The sequence below is a fragment of the Rhinopithecus bieti genome, unplaced genomic scaffold (assembly GCF_001698545.2).
Source record: "Rhinopithecus bieti isolate Rb0 unplaced genomic scaffold, ASM169854v2 scaffold_33903, whole genome shotgun sequence".
Taxonomy (NCBI): Eukaryota; Metazoa; Chordata; class Mammalia; order Primates; family Cercopithecidae; genus Rhinopithecus; species Rhinopithecus bieti.
The window spans coordinates 245,005-265,019 of NW_016814625.1; the positions used below are offsets into that span (position 1 = coordinate 245,005).

At 45.1% G+C, this 20,015-nt stretch overlaps 1 long non-coding RNA gene across 1 annotated transcript; it reads left to right on the plus strand.

The window, feature by feature from the left end:
- Positions 1 to 1,268: 1,268 nt before the first annotated feature.
- Positions 1,269 to 17,276, plus strand: LOC108514989 (uncharacterized). Its single transcript, XR_001881397.1, has 3 exons — positions 1,269 to 1,426; positions 1,527 to 1,594; positions 17,145 to 17,276. It is a non-coding gene; the product is annotated as an uncharacterized LOC108514989 (long non-coding RNA).
- Positions 17,277 to 20,015: the final 2,739 nt, after the last annotated feature.

Genomic DNA, 20,015 nt, shown 5'->3' on the forward strand with positions numbered 1-20,015 from the left:
TGAGTTTCTAAATCTCAGGCTTCTGTTGCCCCTCCTCTCTCGTGCTGCTGCTCTTGAACAACAGGATCTGGTTGATCCGCTGTGCTAGTGACTCTGGTCAGCCTACCGCTCAGGGCTGCTGTGGGGGTCCGATGAGGGACAGGGCAGTGAGAGGGCCGTGCACATGGACGTGCAACCCTGTGGCATGCGGGAGTTGGGGCCGGGAGGGTGGTGAGCAGGATCATCGTGGGAGGCCACACCAGGCAGCCCTCCAGCTGCTCTGCTGGGAGTGCCGGGGTTTCATTCCTCTCTCATTCTCATTTTTTCCCTTCTCAAATCTGTTTCCCATCAAAATGAAATGTGTTCTCCTCTCGGCTTTCTGCCTGGTCTCTGAGCTGCGCCTGGCCCAGCTCTGAGAACCAGGCTGCATTTGCTCCTTTTTAAGGCACCCACTAATTCAAACCAAGTAAGTGGCAGGCGGACTGGCCCATGGGGCCACCCCCATCCCCCTACCCTGGCCTTTCTCCACGGATGGAAAATTTGGCCTCAGCCTGCCCCTGTGACTAGAAAAAGCAGGGTCAGCTCATCAAAGCAGAACAGGGTTGTTAGCTAGCTTTCCTCTTTCAGAGAAGGTTATATTAAGAAGGCGTGGCTCAGGGAGGCAGTTATTGGCCCTGGCTGGCCTCAGTCAGAAAGTTGTGGGGGGGTTGCTAGAGCAGGCAGATGCCTGCCAGGGTCAGGGAGAGCTTTCTGAGAGGGTGGTGAGAGACTGGGGAGGTGGGAGAGGGGTAGCTGTGAAAGGAAACTGTGTGGAGGTGACATGGTCTGTAGGTTAGGCCAGGCCAGAAGAGAAGGTCAGAGGGAAGTGAGTGTTCCAGTCAGCCTTGCTGTCTTGGGGAAGATCCTGGAGTCCAGCCCACTGCCCCCTCCTCTCCGTCTCTCCTGCTCCCTGGGCTGAGGGAGCAGAAGGAGCTGTGTCACTGTGAGGAGGAGGAGGACCTCTACATGTGAGGGACCTGCTGGGGCCAGCTGCTGGGGAGTCCAGCTTTCTCTCAGTGGCTGAAGGGGACTATCTCTTTCCCAATGGGCAGCTGCCATGCCATCACAGGAAAACCTGGCTTGCCGTTTTGGATACTTGGATTTTCCCACAGTGTGAGGGGGCTGGGGGTGTGGCCCAGGAAGGTGCACCTGAGGTGGGAGAAGAAAGAAGGAGACTGGTTGGGAGTCAGCTGAATTGGGGGCCGCAGAGGCTGGGGTGAGAGGGAGGGAAGGATGTGTCAAAGCTCAGCCTCCCAAAGCTGAGCAAGAAGAGCATGACGGGAGGGTGTTTCCCGCCTCCTCGCCCACTCCAGCGCCAGGTCCTGTCTCCATCCAAATGCTGCAAGCCTTTCCACACTCCTGCACCACCTTTGGAGATCTGAGCATTTTCAGGAATGAACTCTGGGAAGTAAGTCCTGGCTTTGCATGCAGGGGAAATGCAGAGACAACCATGTAACAGGGCATGGTTACAGCTAGTAAACACATACCCATTCCTTCTTCCTTTATAGTGAATCTCAAAGCTCAGCAAGGCATCTGGCTCCTTGACTCAAGACTACACTTCCCAGCTTCCTGTGAGGTGAGCTGTGGCCTTGTGATGGAGTTTTAGCCGATGGGATATGAGTGGAAGGGACGAGTGCCACTTCTGGGTAGTTCCCTAAAGTCCGAGGCATATGCTTCACCTCCCCTGTACCCCTCTGACTGATTGGACTGTGGACGTGATGGCAGGAGCTGGAGCAGTCATCTTACTTATTTTGTTTTATTTATTTATTTATTGAGACGGAGTCTTGCTCTGTCACCCAGGCTGCAGTGCAATGGCGTGATCTCAGCTCACTGCAAACTCCGTCTCCCAGTTCAAGTGATTCTCCTGCCTCAGCTTCCCGAGAAGTTGGGACTACAGGCATGCACCACCATGCCCGGCTAATTTTTGTATTTTTAGTAGGAATGGGGTCTCGCCACGTTGGCCAGGCTGGTCTCCAACTCCTGACCTCAGGTGATCCACCCGCCTCGGCCTCCCAAAGTGCTGGGATTACAGGCATGAATCACAGTGCCCAGCCTTATTTATTTATTTATTTTATTTCTCTTTTTGAGACAGGGTCTCTCCCTGTCACCCAGACTGGAGTGCAGTGATGTGATCACGGCTCACTGCAGCCTCAAACTCCTGGGCTCAAGCGATCCTCCAGCCTCAGCCTCCCTAGTACAGCGACTGCTACCCAATAAGTCAGTAAGCAGGATGGTTGTCCTGATTCCAAATATCCTAGACCCAGGCCCGTCTCCTCTCCCTTTATCCTCAATTCAGGCAAGGTCAGGTGGCTGGGGCCAAGTCCAGGTACCTGCCCTCGAGCCTCTTATTGTCTCTGTCACACACCAGATGATGGGTGATGCACACACAAAAGACCCACACCTATGAGCCTACTCAGATGAAGACATAACCCCACCCACCCCAGTTCTGCAGGGAAGTAAAGCAATACAATAACTCATGTGGAGTAGGAGTGGCGGCCACTTCCTGCTGGCTGTGGTGGCCAGTTGTTTGCAGCAGTTTGTGCACTGGCTGTCTCCTCATCCAGTCAGGAATCTTCCTTCCCACTCAGGAATGCCTATTGCAATGCAAGGAAGTCAGAATGACCTTAATAAGGATGTAGCCTTGAATTGTTTCTAATTTATTTATTTATTTTGAGACAGAGTCTCACTCTGCTGCCCAGGCTGGAATGCAATGGTGTGATCTCGACTCACTGCAACCTCTGCCTCCTGGGCTCAAGCAATCCTCCTGCCTCAGCCTCCCAAGTAGCTGGAACTACAGCCATGTGCCACCACACCCAGCTAATTTTTGTATTTTTTGTAGAGACAGGGTCTCACCATGTTGACCTGGCTGGTCTCAAACTCCTGAGCTTAAGCAATCCACCCGCCTTGGCCTCCTGAAGTGCTGGGATTACAAGTGTGAGCCACCATGCCCAGCTCTAATTTATTTATTTATTTTATTTATTTATTTATTTATTTATTTTGAGATGGAGTCTTGCTCTGTTACCCAGGCTGGAGTGCAGTGGTGTGATCTCGGCTCACTGCAAGCTCCGCCCCCTGGGTTCACGTCATTCTCCTGCCTCAGCCTCCCGTGTAGCTGAGACTACAGGTGCCCACCACCATGCCTGGGTAATTTTTTTGTATTTTTAGTAGAGATGGGGTTTCACAGTGTTAGCCAGGATGGTCTCGATCTCCTGACCTCGTGATCCGCCTGTCTCGGCCTCCCAAAGTGCTGGAATTACAGGCATGAGCCACCACGCCCGGCCTCTAATTTATTTTTAAAAGGTGAATTGCTCCAGAAGTGTTTTGAGCATTCTTAGCACCAGCAAATCTCTTTCTTCATTTTCACACCTGACTGGGGTAGGCCTGGTTGTCATGCCATCTCTGTGGAGAGTCACCACCTGGGGGACTACTTAGTGATCAGTGAAGCCTTCAGTTGGCCAGCTTTCCCTTCTATGGTCTGCAGCACCACAGGCAGGGACAAGAGAGCACCAGTTCTTCAATGTGAACAGAACTCTCTCAACATCATCAGAAGGAACGTCTGCTGGTTTGGCCTCCCCAAGCATCCTTTCTGCCTTTTTCTGCTGGCAGCATCTTGCTTTCTCTTCTGGGAGTGCCTACTGCCTGTTCCATTTGACTGATGTCTGCTCTCTACAGTACTTAGGCATGTGACCCAGTCAGACTAGAGTGTCTCTCCTGAGAACCCAGGGTTGTGGCCCCAGCAACAAGATAGATAACAGTTAGGGCTGAGTGCTCTTGACCCATGAATTCTTACTATTTTGAGTTTTGAGCGAGGTTTACATAACAAATAAATTAGAGCAAGCTCAAAGTTAGCCCTAAAATACTGTCACTTTCTCTTGATTTTAATATACTTTCTTGAAGAGGTGAGAGAAGGCTTGCACTATCCCTAATAGGTAGGAAATTGTATGCCACCTGCATGATAGCTGTGGCCTGGGGTTCTGACCTTCCCAAGCATGGCTGTCCAAATCTTCTAGTTTAGGAATCTAAACTGGAAAATGTAGTCACTGCGCAGCACTGCCTTCAAACCATCCAGAAACCAGATATTTCCTTTTTCCTTAAAGTGCCCCAGGAATAGGGTTACTAGATTTAATAAATAAAAATACAGGATACTCAGCTACATTGGAATTTTAGATAAACACGAATGAATACTTTTTTTAGTATAATTATGTCCCATGCAATATTTGGGCATCCTGTATTGTGTCTGGAAACCCTACTCAGGTAAGAAAATGATGTTTCGTCTCTTGGGGTTGACTTAAAAACATTCACCCTCTTTTACCCGATTCTGCTGTCCCTTTTCCCCCACAAACAAATGGCTTCTGTAAGAGTGGACATATTATTTATCAGATGGGTGGACCAAGGGTAGGCACCTGACACAAGATGGACCAACCAGTGCAGCTTCCTAAGAATTTTTCAAACAGTAAGTAAGAAAGAATTAAGTGCTTTCAGGTGTTGGAGTTTGAGACATTAAACTCGGGGACTGGTGGCAGCCTTGATTTCCAATACATGGACAGGACTGGCCTCTACTGAGAGAGAATGAGATAGACTCACAAGCAGAAGCAGAGAGTGCTGACAGTGTTCAATTATTAAATTCCAGTCGTTCTTGAGGGGATCCTTGCCTTTGCCATGTTTCTTTTTTCTTTTTTTTTTTTTTTTGAGACAGAGTCTCACTGTGTTTCCCAGGCTGGAGCGCAGTGGTGCGATCTCAGCTTGCTGCAACCTCCGCCTCCCTGGTTCAAGCAATTCTCCTGCCTCAGCCTCCCGAGTAGCTGGAATTACAGGCACACACCCCCATGCCCAGCTAATTTTTGTATTTTAGCAGAGATGGGGTTTCACCATGTTGGTCAAGCTGGTCTTGAACTCCTGACCTCACGTGATCCGCCCTCCTCGGCCTCCCAAAGTGTTGGGATTACAGGTGTCAGCCACCACACCCAGCCTGCCTTGTTTTCATAAACTAAAAATAAAATCCTAAGCCCCCCAACCAATTAAATGGACCCCCTCTTTGCCCGGGTGACCCCAGAGAAACCTGAAAAACTGAGTTCTTGGCCATGGGGGGAGGGAGGTGAGACATACCTCATTATACCCTCTCCGTTTTGGAGTTTAAGCACAGCTGACCAGCATTAATGTTAAAACAGAGATCATAAGACTAAGACTAACAAAATGGACTCTTCGTGACAATAAGATACTGAATTACAAACAGGACCTAAGGCCATGCCAGACAAGGGGTAATTCACACACTCCTACAGGTCACTGCAACCCAGTGTATTGGTTAATAGAATTCCTTATCTAAAACATCCCTTTCTGCTGACTCCAGATTTTTAAACAGAGCTTTACTCCTTTAGCCAATGACAAATTAAAGCATTTCTAAATCCACCTATAACCTGTAAGCTCCCCCACTTCAAGATATCCTGCCTTTGCAGGCTGAACCAATGTATACCTTCCATGTATTAATTTATGACTTTGCTTGCAAGTCCTACCTCCCTAAAATGTAGAAAACCAAACTGCAGGCCTGGCATGGTGGCTCGCTCACACCTGTAATCCCAGCACTTTGGGAGGCCAAGGTGAGCAGATTGAGACCATCCTGGCTGACATGGTGAAACCCCATCTCTGCTAAAAATACAAAAGAAAATTAACCGGGTGTGGTGGCATGTGCCTGTAATCCCAGCTACTTGGGAGGCTGAGGCAGGAGAATCACTTGAACTCAGGAAGCGGAGTGAGCTGAGATTGCTCCACTGTACTGTACTCCAGCCCGGTGACAGAGTGAGACTCCATCTCAAACAAAACAAAACAAAACAAAAACCTGTAGTCCCCAACTGCTTCCCACATACTATCTCAGGACCTCCCAAGACTGTGTTTCCGGGCCATATTCATTCATATTGGCTCAGAATAAACCTCTTTAAAATATTTAGAGTCTGGTTTTTGGATTAACATTTTGATTATTTATGCTTTTTTAATTTACATGAACTATTAAGTTCTTTTTGCCCAAGGGTTGAAACAAAATACAAGTTGCAACACTTTATCATATTGCAGTCAGCTGTTAAGTTTCTGTTCCCAAGATGTGAGGAGGAGCAGTGTCTTACTCATCTTGGTCTCCTCAGCATCTAACCCAGCAACTGGCATAGAGTAGGAGCTCAATCCTGTTTTCAATAAATTAATAAATGACTGCCTGGGCATGGAGATGAGCAATGTAGTGCACATTTGACTGATTTGATTTCTTCTTTTTTAAATAATGAATTTATTTCTTTTTAATTATCTTTGTAGAGACAAGGTCTTGCTATGTTGCCGAGGCTGGTCTTGAACTCCTGGCCTCAAGTGATCCTCCCACCTTGGCCTCCCAAAGTCCTGGGATTATAGGCATGAGCTACCATCCTCAGCCATGATTTGATTTCTTGACAGAAACTCACCAAATATCAGGAATCTTTTCCACCAGCTCATTGGAAAATCCTGAGACTTAGAGAATCTCTCACCCCACAGCTGGCCAGAATGGGAGGCAAGGTTGTGGTTGGGTTACATGCTTTTGCCCAGGTAGGAAAGTAATGGGGCCTTTATGATAAGGATCATGGTTGCCGAAACAACCATGGTTGCTTCCAAAGTAGCCTCCTTGCATTATGCAGTTTTTTTTAAGCTTATTTTTAATTATTTCTTAGAGACAGGATCTCACTCTATTGCTCAGACTTGAGTGCAGTGGCATGACTATACCTCACTGCATCCTTGAATGCCTGGGCTCAAGTGATCCTCCTGCCTCAGCCTCCCAAGTAGCTGGGACCGCAGGCACACACCACCATGCCCAGCTCATTTTCAAGTTTTTTTGTAGAGACAGGGTTCTGCTGTATTACCTTGAACTCCCAGGCTCAAGGGATTCCTCTGCCTCAGCTTTCCAAAGCGCTGGAATTACAAGTGTGAACCATTGCACCTGGCCTCTGCCGTTGTTTTGATTTCCTTTCTAAACAGATGAGAATGAAATATGAGCAACTCCAGTTGGGTCCTTCTAAAGAGGCTCTGGGGAGATGGCACTGGCTCTCTTTGTCTATGCCCAGGACAGCTCTCGGAGAACAGTGGGGAAGCATAGGAAAGGGTCCCTACCTCGTATGCCCAAGGTGGTGCTGTCAAGAACAGTGGAACTTGACTGTGTGCAATGGCTCACACCTGTAATCCCAGCACTTTGGGAGACTGAGATGGGTGGATCTCCTGAGGTCAGGAGTTCAAGACTAGCCTGGCCAACATGGTGAATCCCCATCTCTACTAAAAATAAAAATACAAAAATTAGCTGGGCATGGTGGTGGGTACCTTTAATCCTAGCTACTTAGGAAGCTGAGGCAGAAGAATCACTTGAACCCGGGAGGTAGAGGTTGCAGTGAGTTAAGATCATGCCACTGCATTCCAGCCTGGGCAACAAGAGTAAAACTCTGTCTCAAAAAAAAAAAAAAAAAGAAAAGAAAAGAAAAGAAAAAAAACCTCAAGGCCTGAGCCTTGAGTTCCAGCATGTCCTGCCTGGTCTTTGTCCCGTCATCCCCATTACCCTGACTCGGTATTCTCAAAAGCCGGGAATATAGTTGCCTTCTAGTCTCAGGTTATACCAGAGGGGGGCACCTGGATGCACAGCACTCCCCCCGCCACCCCCACCCCATAGACTTTCAGGAAAGAGGAGTCAGCTCTCAGTGGGACTGCCAACCTGTCTGGAAGGAGAGAGGATAGCAAGCTCTGCAGCATCCCTAGAGAGTGGTTGCCCAATCTCCCAAACTGCAGGGAGACAGCTCTCTCTCTTTGCCAGTGGAAGAATGAACTTCTATCGCCCTCTGCACTCGAGGAACTCCATCACCTCTAATTTATTTGTGTCAACCACTGGAGTCCAAGGAGAATTTCAGAGCTGGGAGAATTTGTTTGTATTTTCACCATTTATAATGCTGTTTTTGTCAGACCAATTTGCTAATACAAAAGGATGGCCTAACATTCAATTATGGAGAGAGGAAACACAACAAGTGAACTAAAGCTTTTGCAACTTCACAGTGAATAGTATCTTTGGCAAAATGTAAAAAAAGTGTGGGGGAAAAAAGGCTGCTAGGAAGGTTCTGTTACTAAGGGGTTTGTCAGCTGATCCCCGAGACCCCTTTTGGCTCTGAAATTCTGGAGAATTAGATTCTTTCCTACATTTGTTCTGCTTTCTTTGTCCTTTTATCGCATATTTTATTTCACCAGGTTTGTTTCTTCTATGCTCATCACATATGCATGCTGATTTTTCTAGCAATGTTGAGGAAAGTCTCTCTCTGAATGGAAATTTTGATAGCACAATGGGTGGACCGGACAGTTGTGATTTGCAGAAATGTTTCCTCACAGCTGCCTTACCTGCATGAATATTCTTGTTGGGACATGCTAAGGAGTGTGCCTTCTTGTCTTTTGTTCCTCGAATAATAACCTGATCATTTACTGACCTGTTGACCTAAAAATAAATTCCATATCACTTCTCTCTCATTAATGATGTGTCAACTGTTATGCTACGAGATCCAAATATATTATCTCATTTAAAATTCCTTTTTTTTAACCAAGTCTCACTCTGTTGCCCAGGCTGGAGTGCAGTGGCGCCACCTCAGCTCACTGCAATCTCCGGCTCCCGGGTTCAAGTGATTTTCATGCCTCAGCCTCCTGAGATTGCAGGTACCCACCACCACGCCCAGCTAATTTTTTGTATTTTCAGTAGAGATGGGATTTCACCACGTTGGCCAGGCTGGTCTCAAACACCTGACCTCAAGTGATCTGTCCACCTTGGCCTCACAAAGTGCTGGGATTACAGGCATGAGCCACCACACCCAGCCCCATTTAAGACTCTTTACAATCCTGTTGGGAGATATTATTCTCATGTGACAAATGAAGAAAGTGAGTCCTGATGAGATTAAGAAACTTGATGCTGTCACACAGTTGGTAAGTGGCTGAGCCAGGGTTGGGATCAAAACTTTCCTGACTCCAGAATCTTTCTTTTTTTTTCTCTTTTCTTCTCTCTCTCTCTTTCTTTCTTTTTCCTTTTTTTTAGAGACAGGGTCTTGATCTGTGGCCCAGGCTGGAGAGCAGAGGCTGCTTATGGCAGCCTCAACTTCCTGGGCTCAAGCAATCCTCCCACCTCATCCTCAACCTGTAGCTGAAACCACAAGCACGGGTTACCACAGCCAACTCAGAATCTTAATGAGTTTGTGTAACTGTCTCCTTTCCCTGCCCACTTTCCCTAAATTGTTAACATCATCCTCTTTCTCTTCCCTCAAGGCATTTCAGAGTCTATATTTTCCAGTGTAGGGAATCTTCATTTGGGTTTGCAGAAGAGCTTCAGGGAATGAGTGAGCCCCATGAAATTGTATGCACCTACTATATGTAGCTATTTGTATACATGCTTCTGAACGAGGTACCACCACTTTCATCACATTCTCAAATGGTTATTGGACTCTGAGTGTTGGTGTGAGGTGGCTCATTCCAAGGATCTCAAGCTTCAAGTTTTAGGACAGAGGTTACCAAATGTGAGTGTGCATTAGTCTTACCCAGGAAGCTTGTTAAAATGCAAATGTTCTATCTCACCCCCATTGACTTATTGACTTATTTGGTAGATCTGGGGCCAGACCAGGAATCTGCATTTTAATAAGCACCTTGGTTGAATGTGACACTGTAGATCATGCCTCCTTAGGAGAATAGTTTATTCTCCATGACAAGTTACTCAATAGTCCTTATTCAGTCTCCTGGTGACCCTGGATTCTTGAGTTACCCCACCACTTAACTGTAGTGATTTCCTTGAAATAGATTCAGGCATTTTCCACTTCTCCTATGACAGATTCTTAACCCTATTAGTACTGACTGTCAGGGTTGTGCTCCATGGAAACAGAAAATTGGCCAGGCGCAGTGGCTCATGCCTGTAATCGAATCGCTTTGGGAGGGCGAGTCGGGAGGATCACTTGAGCCCAGGAGTTCGAGACCAGTCTGGGTAATATAGGGAGACCCCCAACTCTACCTAATGCTAATACCCACAACAATAATAATAAATAAGAAAGAGAAAATTCAAAATATTAGGACAAATCAAGAGGAATTGCAACAAATTCTCCCTAATGGAAGAATTTACGGGATACTCCAGGACTGATGCCATCAAGACATGCTACCTACTCAATATTAATTCTCACTTTGCCCCCAGGAGAGGGATTTTCTTTTTCTTTGTTTTCAGAGACAAGGTCTCACCGTGTTGCTGGTCTGGCCTTGAATTCCTGGGCTCAAGTGATCCTCAAGCCTCAGCCTCCCAAGTAGCTGGGATTATAGGTGCATGCCTCCATGCCTGGCCTGACAGAAGGTTTCTAAGATGATTGTCCTTGTCCCCTTCCTACTCTACATTGACACAATTAGGATAGCTGGAGTTTTAAAAACCAGATGCCTCTCTTGGGCTTTCATGGAGGACTCCCTCAGGAAGGCCAGTGGCTCTCTACTCAGAGGCTTCATAAAGTGGCCTTCACCCGGATGAGTCCACTCAGGACCAGGAAGGGACCTCAGCCTTGCAGGTTCTTCAACCTTCATGGCAGATATGTGGGTCATTTTTTCTGCCATGCCCAGGTTAGCCTAACCCCCTTTGTCTACAGGAGGGTGGTGGTATATGAAACGCTGTGACATGTGTATTGTATTTTAGGTCAGACATGACTAGAGTGGCCACCTGACTCATCCTAGGTCAATTAAATTGTCTCTTGGATTTTAAAATAAAGAGGCTCAGAGACCTTAAACTGTGTGGAGCTGGAAAATTATGTGAATTAAGGTCTGAGACAGATATGTCTGATTTCATAAGCAAATGGAACAGAAAAAGTCTATTGGGGAGTAGCATTGGGAGAGAGACACAGAAAGTTGCCAGTTTCCATTTTTTTTCTGTGCTCAGTTGTTTTCTGTTCTTGGTTATGAAATGCCTCTGTAAGTCTTTCAATAAATCCCTCTTTTTTTTTTGCTAAAGTAAGCTCAAATGAATTTTTTTTTTTTTTGAGAGGGAGTTTTGCTCTGTCGCCCAGGTTGGAGTGCAGTGGTGCAATCTTGACTCACTGCATCCTCCACCTCAGCCTCCCAAGCAGCTGGGATTATAGGTGCCTGCCACCATGTCTGGCTAATTTTTGTATTTTTAGTTGAGATGGGGTTTCACCATGTTGGCCAGGCTGGTCTGGAACTCCTGACCTCAAATGATCCACCTGCCTTAGCCTCCCAAAGTGCTGGGATTACAGGTGTGAGTCACCATGCCTGGCCCAAATGATTCTTTACTGTAGTACTTCCCAAACTTTTCCATTGCAGATAGAAAATGCTACTTGCATGTAACAAATTTTACTATGGTATAAGCACACTTGCACCATTCATGGTACCACATTTGGGGAGTTTCACTTTACTATGACATAAAATAGGATAAGGAAGAAGGTTTGTAACCAGTAGACTGCCAGAGAAAATACAAAGTAGGCTGTGGAGCTGAGATAGAATATGGGTTCATGCTGAGGTGGAATGTGGTTGTAAAGATTCCCCCCTTCCAGGACAGGTAACCAGTGGCTTTTAGTACAAGACATCTCAGCCTCTTGGAACCTAGCCATGGTCTGGTTCACTGAGGTCAAAGCTTTGGGGAACTGTAGCTGCAAAACTCTAGACTTACTGTGCTGGTTCTTTCTTACAGCCTTGTGTCCTAGAGTACAGCAAAAAAGGGACAAACTCCAGTCTAGGTTGCCCAGTTGAAAGCATTTAGGGCAATTATATAGTTAATCCCTTTGTGGGACACCCTTTTTGCTCTGCCAGTATCAACTCTCAGAGCTGCGAGAGACCACATTGAGAAATTATGAATTCATCTTGCCAGACAGCAACAGTTGAATTCTCTGCCATGCTCTTTCTTTGGCTCAGGTTAATGCCTTAATTAGAAAAGAGAGATTCTTGGCTGGGCATGGTGGCTCATGCCTGTAATCCCAGCACTTTGGGAGGCAGAGGCGGGGGAATGACTTGAGCCCAGGAATTCAAGACCAGCTTGGGTAACATGGTGAGACCCTGTCTGTACCAAAAAACAAAAACAAACAAACAACCAACAAAAAACAAACAAACAAAAAACTTAGCCAGGCATAGTGGCACCCTCCTGTCGTTCCAGCTACTCAGGCTGCTGATGAGGTGGGAGGATTGGATTGCTTGAGCCCAGAAGGTCAAGGCTGCAGTGAGCCATGTTTGTGCCTCTGCACTCCAGCCTGGGTGACAGAGCAAGACCTTGCCTCAAAAAGAGAGACAGAGAGAGAAAGAGAGAGAGAGAGAGAGAGATCCTGATAACTAAAAATGAGCATAACTGAGAAATGGGGAACCTGGGCCCTGGGCCCCTCCAGAGCACTCCCCACTGCATGCCCTATAAAAAATGTCAGATGTATTACATGAGAAAACACATTCTTTGATTCGGACAGGAATGTAGGGAGGTCTGGGTGTCAGACTTGAGAACAAACATGACAAAGGAGACCCAGTCCATTTTTTTCCCCTAAAGTAGAATAAATAAGAAAAAAAAAGGTAGAGTTGGGTGTAGCCCAAGTTGCTGCTAAGCAGAAGAGACCTTGCAGAAGTGGTCACTGCAGACCAATTAAGGAGCTGTTTCTAAATAACTGGCAGGTTATTTATTGCTTATAGCCAATAGAATTCCTTAAAATAAAATTGACAAACAGCCCACCAGGTCTCTACGGAAAAAAGATGTCCCTGTCCTTCATTCAAATGAACATGTCAGGGAATCTTACCTCTGCAACAGCTGCCAGGCACCGCGCAAAAGTGCACTGCCATGTTTTGGAAGCAGAGCATCAGTTTATTCACGTACAATGTGAAATACCGTGCTAAACTTTAAAGTTTGTGGAAGAAAATACGCAAGAATAGCCAAGAAGGTCAGGCGTGGTGGCTCACGCCGGCAATCCCAGCACTTTGAGAGGCCAAAGCAGGCAGATCACCTGAGGTCAGGAATTCAAGACCAGCCTGGCCAACATGGTGAAACCCTGTCTTTACTGAAAATACAAAAATTAGCCAGGCCTGGTGGAACATGCCTGTAATCCCAGCTACTCAAGAGGCTGAGGCAGGAGAATTGCTTGAACCTGGGGAGATCGAGACCATTCTGACCAACATAGTGAAACCCCGTTTCTACTAAAAATATAAAAATTGGCTAGGCATAGTGGCACTTGCCTGTAGTCCCAGCTACTCGGGAGGCTGAGGCAGGAGAATCACTTGAACCTGGGGGGCAGAGGTTGCAGTGAGCCAAGATCATACCACTGCACTCCAACCTGGCAACAGAGCAAGATTTTGTCCAAAAAAAAAAAAGAAGGAAGGAAGGAAAGAAAGAAAGAAAGAAAGAAAGGAAGAAATTATTATGTTGGCATTTTAAATTATTGGATATGAGGTATTAGAATTATTAGATTTTAATTTGAAAATAAAATGAACTTAGATTTACACCTCACATCATATCAAAAAATAAAATTCCAGATGAATTAAAGATCTAAACATAAGGAAAAAATTAAAAAGTAATATAAAAAATAATATTATAATAGGCAAAGTTTTTAAAAAAGTGAGCCATGAATACCAGAAGCCATAAAAGAAAAGACTATCAGATTTGAGAATATAGAAATGTTACACTTCTTTTTGAGGAAATATATTATAAACAAAATCAAAAGGCAAGTAGCAGACTGAAATAAAATACTTGGAACATATAGTCAATCACTATTAATTTCAACAAACAAACAAGAAAAACAGTGAAACAGTGTAGCCAGGCGCAGTGGCTCACACCTATAATTCCAGCACTTGGGGAGGCCAAGGCGGGCAGATGCTTGAGCTCAGGAGCCTGGGCAACATGGCGAAACCCAATCTCTACGAAAAATACACAAAATTAGCCACGCCTGCTGGCTGACGTGCACCTGTAGTCCCAGCTACTCAGGAGGCTGAGGCAGAAGGATTGCTTGATTCCAGCAGGTTGAGGCTGCAGTGAGCAGAAATCCCACCACTGCACTCCAGCCTGGGTGACAAAGTGAGATCCTCTCTCTCTCTCAACAAACAAACAAAAAACAGAAACAAAAAACCAGTCTAATAATTTTATTTTTTTTGAGAGGCAGTTTGCTCTTGTCGCCCAGGCTGGAGTTCAATGGCGTGATCTTGGCTCACTGCAACCTCCTTCTCCCAGGTTCAAGCGATTCTCCTGCCTCAAACTTCCAAGTAGCTGGGATTACAGGCACCCACCACCACCTCCAACTAATTTTTATATTTTTAGTAGAAATGGGGTTGCACTATGTTGGCCAGGCTGGTCTCAAACTCCTGACCTCAGGTAATCCACCCACCTTGGCCTCGCAAAGTCCTGGGATTACAGGCGTGAGCCACCGCACCTGGCCCAGTCTGATCATTTTAAAATGTAATTTATAACAGAATACAAACAACTTAGAAATAGAGCATACTAGCAAAATAAAATAAGACCAACTTACTGCTTTCTACCCATCACATTGGCTAAAGTTAAAACACAGAATAAAGTATCATCAAGGCTTTTGGGAAACAGTCATACACGTACATCTTTTTTTTATACTATCCTGTCTCCAGATGCACATATATCCTTGATAGGAGTGGAAATCTAAATTTGCACCAAGTTTTTGGAAGGCAGTGTTGTAGTCTGTACTCCAGTTTCATTCAATTTCCAGGAATTTATTCTATAGAAAAACACATGTACAGTCATGAGTAATGTATGGGTATAAGGATGTCTTTAGCAGCTTACGAGAACAACAACAACAAAAAAAATAAAACTAGATCATTTCCTATTTCTGTTTCTTTCTTTGAACAAGGTACAATTGATTAAGTTGACACTCAATAAATTACAATTCTTCTTGCGGAAATTACATCCAATTTACTTTGATTGGAGTCTAAGGCATTTCCAAACTCTTAAGTCACACTTTCCAGAAAATATCTCAGTTTATTCCCACATTCACTTTGTATGAGTTTTACTGTTTTAATTCTCAGAGGACAATCTGATTTTCTAGGACTCATGTATTAGCAATTAGAAAACTGGTAAAATGCCATGTGGGTTCAATGTTACCAACTTTCCTGTCCCACTTTAGAGACTAAAGGGCTGTTGCTCTTATGGACTCATGGCCAAATTGTTGAGGTAGAGGGATCCTAAATGCAAGGTATGGATGTTGGGGATGCAGAGGAGAAGGGAACCAAAAGAGGAGTTACTAGTAAGTGCTCATCATCATAAAAAGCAGTAGATCACACCATGGGCTATTTTACTCCCTAGGAGACGTTTGGTCATACCTGAGGAAGTTTTGGATTGTCACAACTAAGAGGCTGTTATTGGCATCTAGTTGGTAGAGGCCAGGGAGGCTGATAAGTATCCTACAATGCATAGGACATCCCCCGACAACAAAGAATTATCCAACCCAGGATAACAATAGTACTCAGATTGACGACTGATGTAAGGGGATACAAAGCACCTCACATGGATTATTTTATTAATAGTTGCAATGACTCCATGAGGTAGGAACAATAGAAAATCTCCTAATAGACTTTCACTAATTCAACTCACTAATCAAATTAACGGATGCTCTCTGCTTGTTTCATAAAACATATGCAGTGATGTTTACAGTCACAAAATGTTCAAAGCCAGCCAATCTCTGGGATGCCTGTGCACTTCTGCTTCACCACTAGAGCTGTACTTACCAAGTTGATTTTAGTAATAGACCTTTTAATTTTTTATTATTGTAATTATGTATTTTAGTCACATATTACATAAATCAGAGTTTCCCAATCTTTTTTTTTTTTTTTTTTTTTGTGAGACAGAGTCTTGCTCTGTTGCCCAGGCTGGAGTGCAGTGGCATGATCTTGGCTCACTGCAACCTCCACCTCCTGGGTTCAAGCGATTCTCCTACCTCAGCCTCCCAAGTAGCTGGGATTACAGGCGTGCACCATCACGCCAGGCTAAGTTTTCTATTTTAGTAGAGATGACGTTTCACTATGTTGGCCAGGCTGCTCTGGAACTCCTGACCTCAGGTGATCCACCCACTTCTGCCTCTCAAAGTGCTAGGATAATAGGCATGAGCCACCGTGCCTGGCCCCAAGAATTTCCCAATCTTGGCATTGACATAAATGAATGAAATGAGTGCAGAGATAAAGGGAGTTGTTTCTGTGATAGCATAGTCTCATGTGGCAGACACTATGTCCTCACAAACCTGTCTCCTCTAATTGCTAGGCACAGAGTTGGACTACATTTCCCGGAACCCTTTGCATTAGAAGGGACTATGTCTCTACTTTTCCTACCAAGGGACTGTGGGCAGAAGTGTTATGCTTGCACTTCTTATCTTCCAGGCTGAGGTAGTTAGTTAAGAGCGAGTGTGCCTCCATCATCCTTCCCTTCTTTCTTTCCTCTTCTTCTCACTTGATGCATTCAAAAGCAGTAAACTTGGAAGCCACATATGGAAGATTGCAGAGCCAGAAATGAAGGGCCTACACATCCCTGAACCATGCTTGGAGGAGAGCCACTCATCAATTAGGAGCACCTGCTTTGGCCTCCATGTGAATAAGAAGCTTATATTGTTCTTGAATTGCTACACATTTCTGGGTTTGATTGTTAGAGTAAATAGCATTTTCTTAAAAAAAATACAATGGGTTGAAAGTTTTGGAAATACTTGAAAAAGTGAGTCCCTCAAAATTCATAGTTAAATTAGGGATGGAGGCTGGGCACAGTGGCTCATGCCTGTAATCACAGCAGTTTGGGAGGCTGAGGCAGGTGGATCACCTGAGGTCACCTGCCTCAGGTGGCCAACATGGTGAAACCCTGTCTCTACCAAAAATACAAAAGAAAATTAACAGGGTGCGGTGGTGGCTGCCCGTAATCCCAGCTATTCGGGAGGCTGAGACAGAAGAATCTCTTGAACCTGGGAGGTGGAGGTTGCAGTGAGCCGAGACCGTGCCGCTGCATTCCAGCCTGGGCGACACAGCGAGACTCTGTCTCAAAAAAAAAAAAAAAAAAAGAGAAACAAACAAACAAACAAAATTAGGTGTGGGAGAGACAATGGTAAAATATTAGGAGCAAAGTCATAAGTATCTAACAGAATTTTATATTTCTATTTATTTTTAAGAGTCTTTAAGCTCTGGCTTCATTTTGAGGAAACCATTGACTATGCATTGCTGGCATGGCTCGTGGAAGGAAATCATCTTGGATTCTAATCAGCAAAACCCAAAGGCCCAGCCTTACATCAAAAGATTGACCTATATTCACGTGCATTTAGCTATTTTAAGTTGAAACTCAATGTTTAAAGTAAATATATATCATTTTTTATGATGTCTGGCTTTAACTTATTTTTTAAAATAACCTTCTTACCACTAGTCTCAATCCCATTGAATGAGAGAACTTCTAGAGTTCTGCCAGTTTACAAAGGAGGAATCTGGGGTTCCAGAAGGTATGATGACTTTCCCAAATCATGTGGCTAGCAGGTGGCCCAGCCAGAATTTACTCTAGGCTCCCACTTCTCCACTGTTACTTGTGGTGTCTTTTCTTTCTCTTGGGAGCTCCGGGAATACTGAGCCAAAGGCCATGATATCTGTATCTGATAGAGAAGCCAGTTCTGGCTTCCAGAACCCATTGTTACAAACAATGGGTAGCAAATGCTCCCATGGAAGTTGCCCATTTGGCAAATGCTTTAGTTTTTAGGGGTACTTAACTACATGAAAAATAGAGCCAAGAAGCACAGACCCTGGCTCTGTGTCAGTCCTGCTCAGAGATCCCAAAGTAGGCTCCACCTCAATGCCACTGGTGTCTCCATCCCTGCAGTACTATAGCCACCAGTCCTCGGGAAATGCTTCCGATCTCAGGCTCCCTCTCACTGTCCCAGAACTTTCTTTATGGTTCACAAACACATTAGGCACATTATCTTGTTTAAGTCTCTCAACCACCTTGTAAGTTAGGCAGGGCAGATTTAACCTCATCTTACAGAACGTTGCAGCTGAGAGGGGTTTCATCATTTTCTGAGGTCCCATGGCTGCTATGTGGCAGGGTTAGAAAGGAAATATCAACACAGGTTTTGTATTTCCCAGTTCCATATTACTTCTGCCACATCACGTGAACTTCTGCTACCACATCAAATCCTGTCACTCTACAAGCCTGTGTGCTTTCAGCAGAGGCAGCTTGGTGCCCTGGTTAGAGAAGGCCTTGGGCAGTGGCCAGAACTGGTTTGAGCCAGGGTTCTGACTCTTATCAGCCTGAGCTGCAGTTTCTTCATCTTTTACATGGATGTGAATAAACAGATCAACTCATTCATGAATGGTGAAGACTGTACATACTTTGTGAGAAAGTCATGATTGCAGTGCCTGGCTCATAGTAAATGTTCCATTACTGCTCACCCCCTACCCATCTGCTCTCTACAGTTTGTGTTGTATCTGTACCCACCTGAGTGCTGATGTCTGTGCCTGCACCTGTACCTTTCATTCTACCCCTACAACTGACTAAATGCTGGGCCTCTTCTGCCTGGATGGAAGCTTCCCAAGATCAGGGACCATGACTCCTTCATGAAAAAATGCTGTGAGATGGCTTCTCTCCTTGACCAGGAGCCAGGAGATCTGGATTCCAGTCTTGTGTTACTTTCTTCCTCCGAGCCTCAATTTCCCATTTGTAAAGTGAGGGAGTTTGACTAGATGCTCTTTTGAATGATGATGATCCATGGTTTCTAGATCTCTCACATCAGACTAGAAGCTCCCTGGAAGCTAGAGGAACAGTGGCTGCCTCACCCGCTGGATATTTCCACCCCAGAAAGGGCTCTGCATATTCATAAGCCTTTAAGTGCACAGCATTGTGTGCCAAGCGTGGTGCTACCATCTTGGGAGAGACACAAGGAACAGAAAACAGTTCTTGCCCCCAGGAGTCCTGCCTGCCAGACTTATTGAGGAGCGAACACAAACGCAAATTAAAAAGCTGAAGATCCTAGCTCAAGCCCTGGGCATCTCTCCACTGGAGAAATACAAACAACCTCTTAACAGACTTTCTTGCTTCTCATATCCCTCCTTGTCAGTTCATTATCTCAGCTATACAAAAGTCTAAGACTGATCAGCTCACCTGTCTCAAAGCCTTTCATGGCCCCCTCTGTCTTTCCAGTGACAATCTGAACTCATTAGCATGATACGAAACCCTTTGCTACCAGGCCTCTGCCTATCCGGCAGGGTTCCAATCATGATCACTTTTCACTGGCAACCTGGACTCTGGACATTTGGCACCACCTCCCCTCATCCCATCCCTCACCTCTACCCCAGTAAGCTCAGTCAACCTTTGCAACCACCATGACTCACTTGGTTATCTTAGGTACAATCTGATGATATCTCTTTTACTTCTCTCATTTCAACATTTGGGCCTGAGGTGCCCTTATCAGCAGGAATTTCAGAATCTTTCTGATAAGGCCTCTCATCTCCCACTACTCTCTGGTACACAATTGCCCAATAACTTGGGGGTTTACGTAATCCAAAGAGATTAGTGTGTGAAGAAAGGGAAAATATAGGACAGAACAGAACACTGCCGAATAAAGTGGGGCAGGTTTCCTGGAGAAAGATATTTTCATCAGGATTTAGAAACATATGAGAACTTGGGCAGGTAGTTTGTGTTGGCAATGGGGATGGGTGGACTCCTGAATATAGGAGTAATACTCAAGGAGTAAAAACAAGCAGCATCCCTGGGTCAGAATACAGTGACTTCAAGTTGATAAATTCCAGTCTGGTAAGATTCTCAGGAAATGGGTGAACTCATTCAACGCTGATAATGTTTCTGATTGGTATAGTCCTAGAGAGCCATAAACACAGTCTTGCCTTTGACAAGTAATCTTGCTCATGAAAATTTATGCTAAGGAAATAATTCAGTTGAACACCAAAAACTCTGAACAACAATATTCATAGGCATTCTTTAAACTAGGGAAAATTTGGAAGCAATCTAAAATTCAACAGTAGGAGTTGATTAAATGTAACATCAA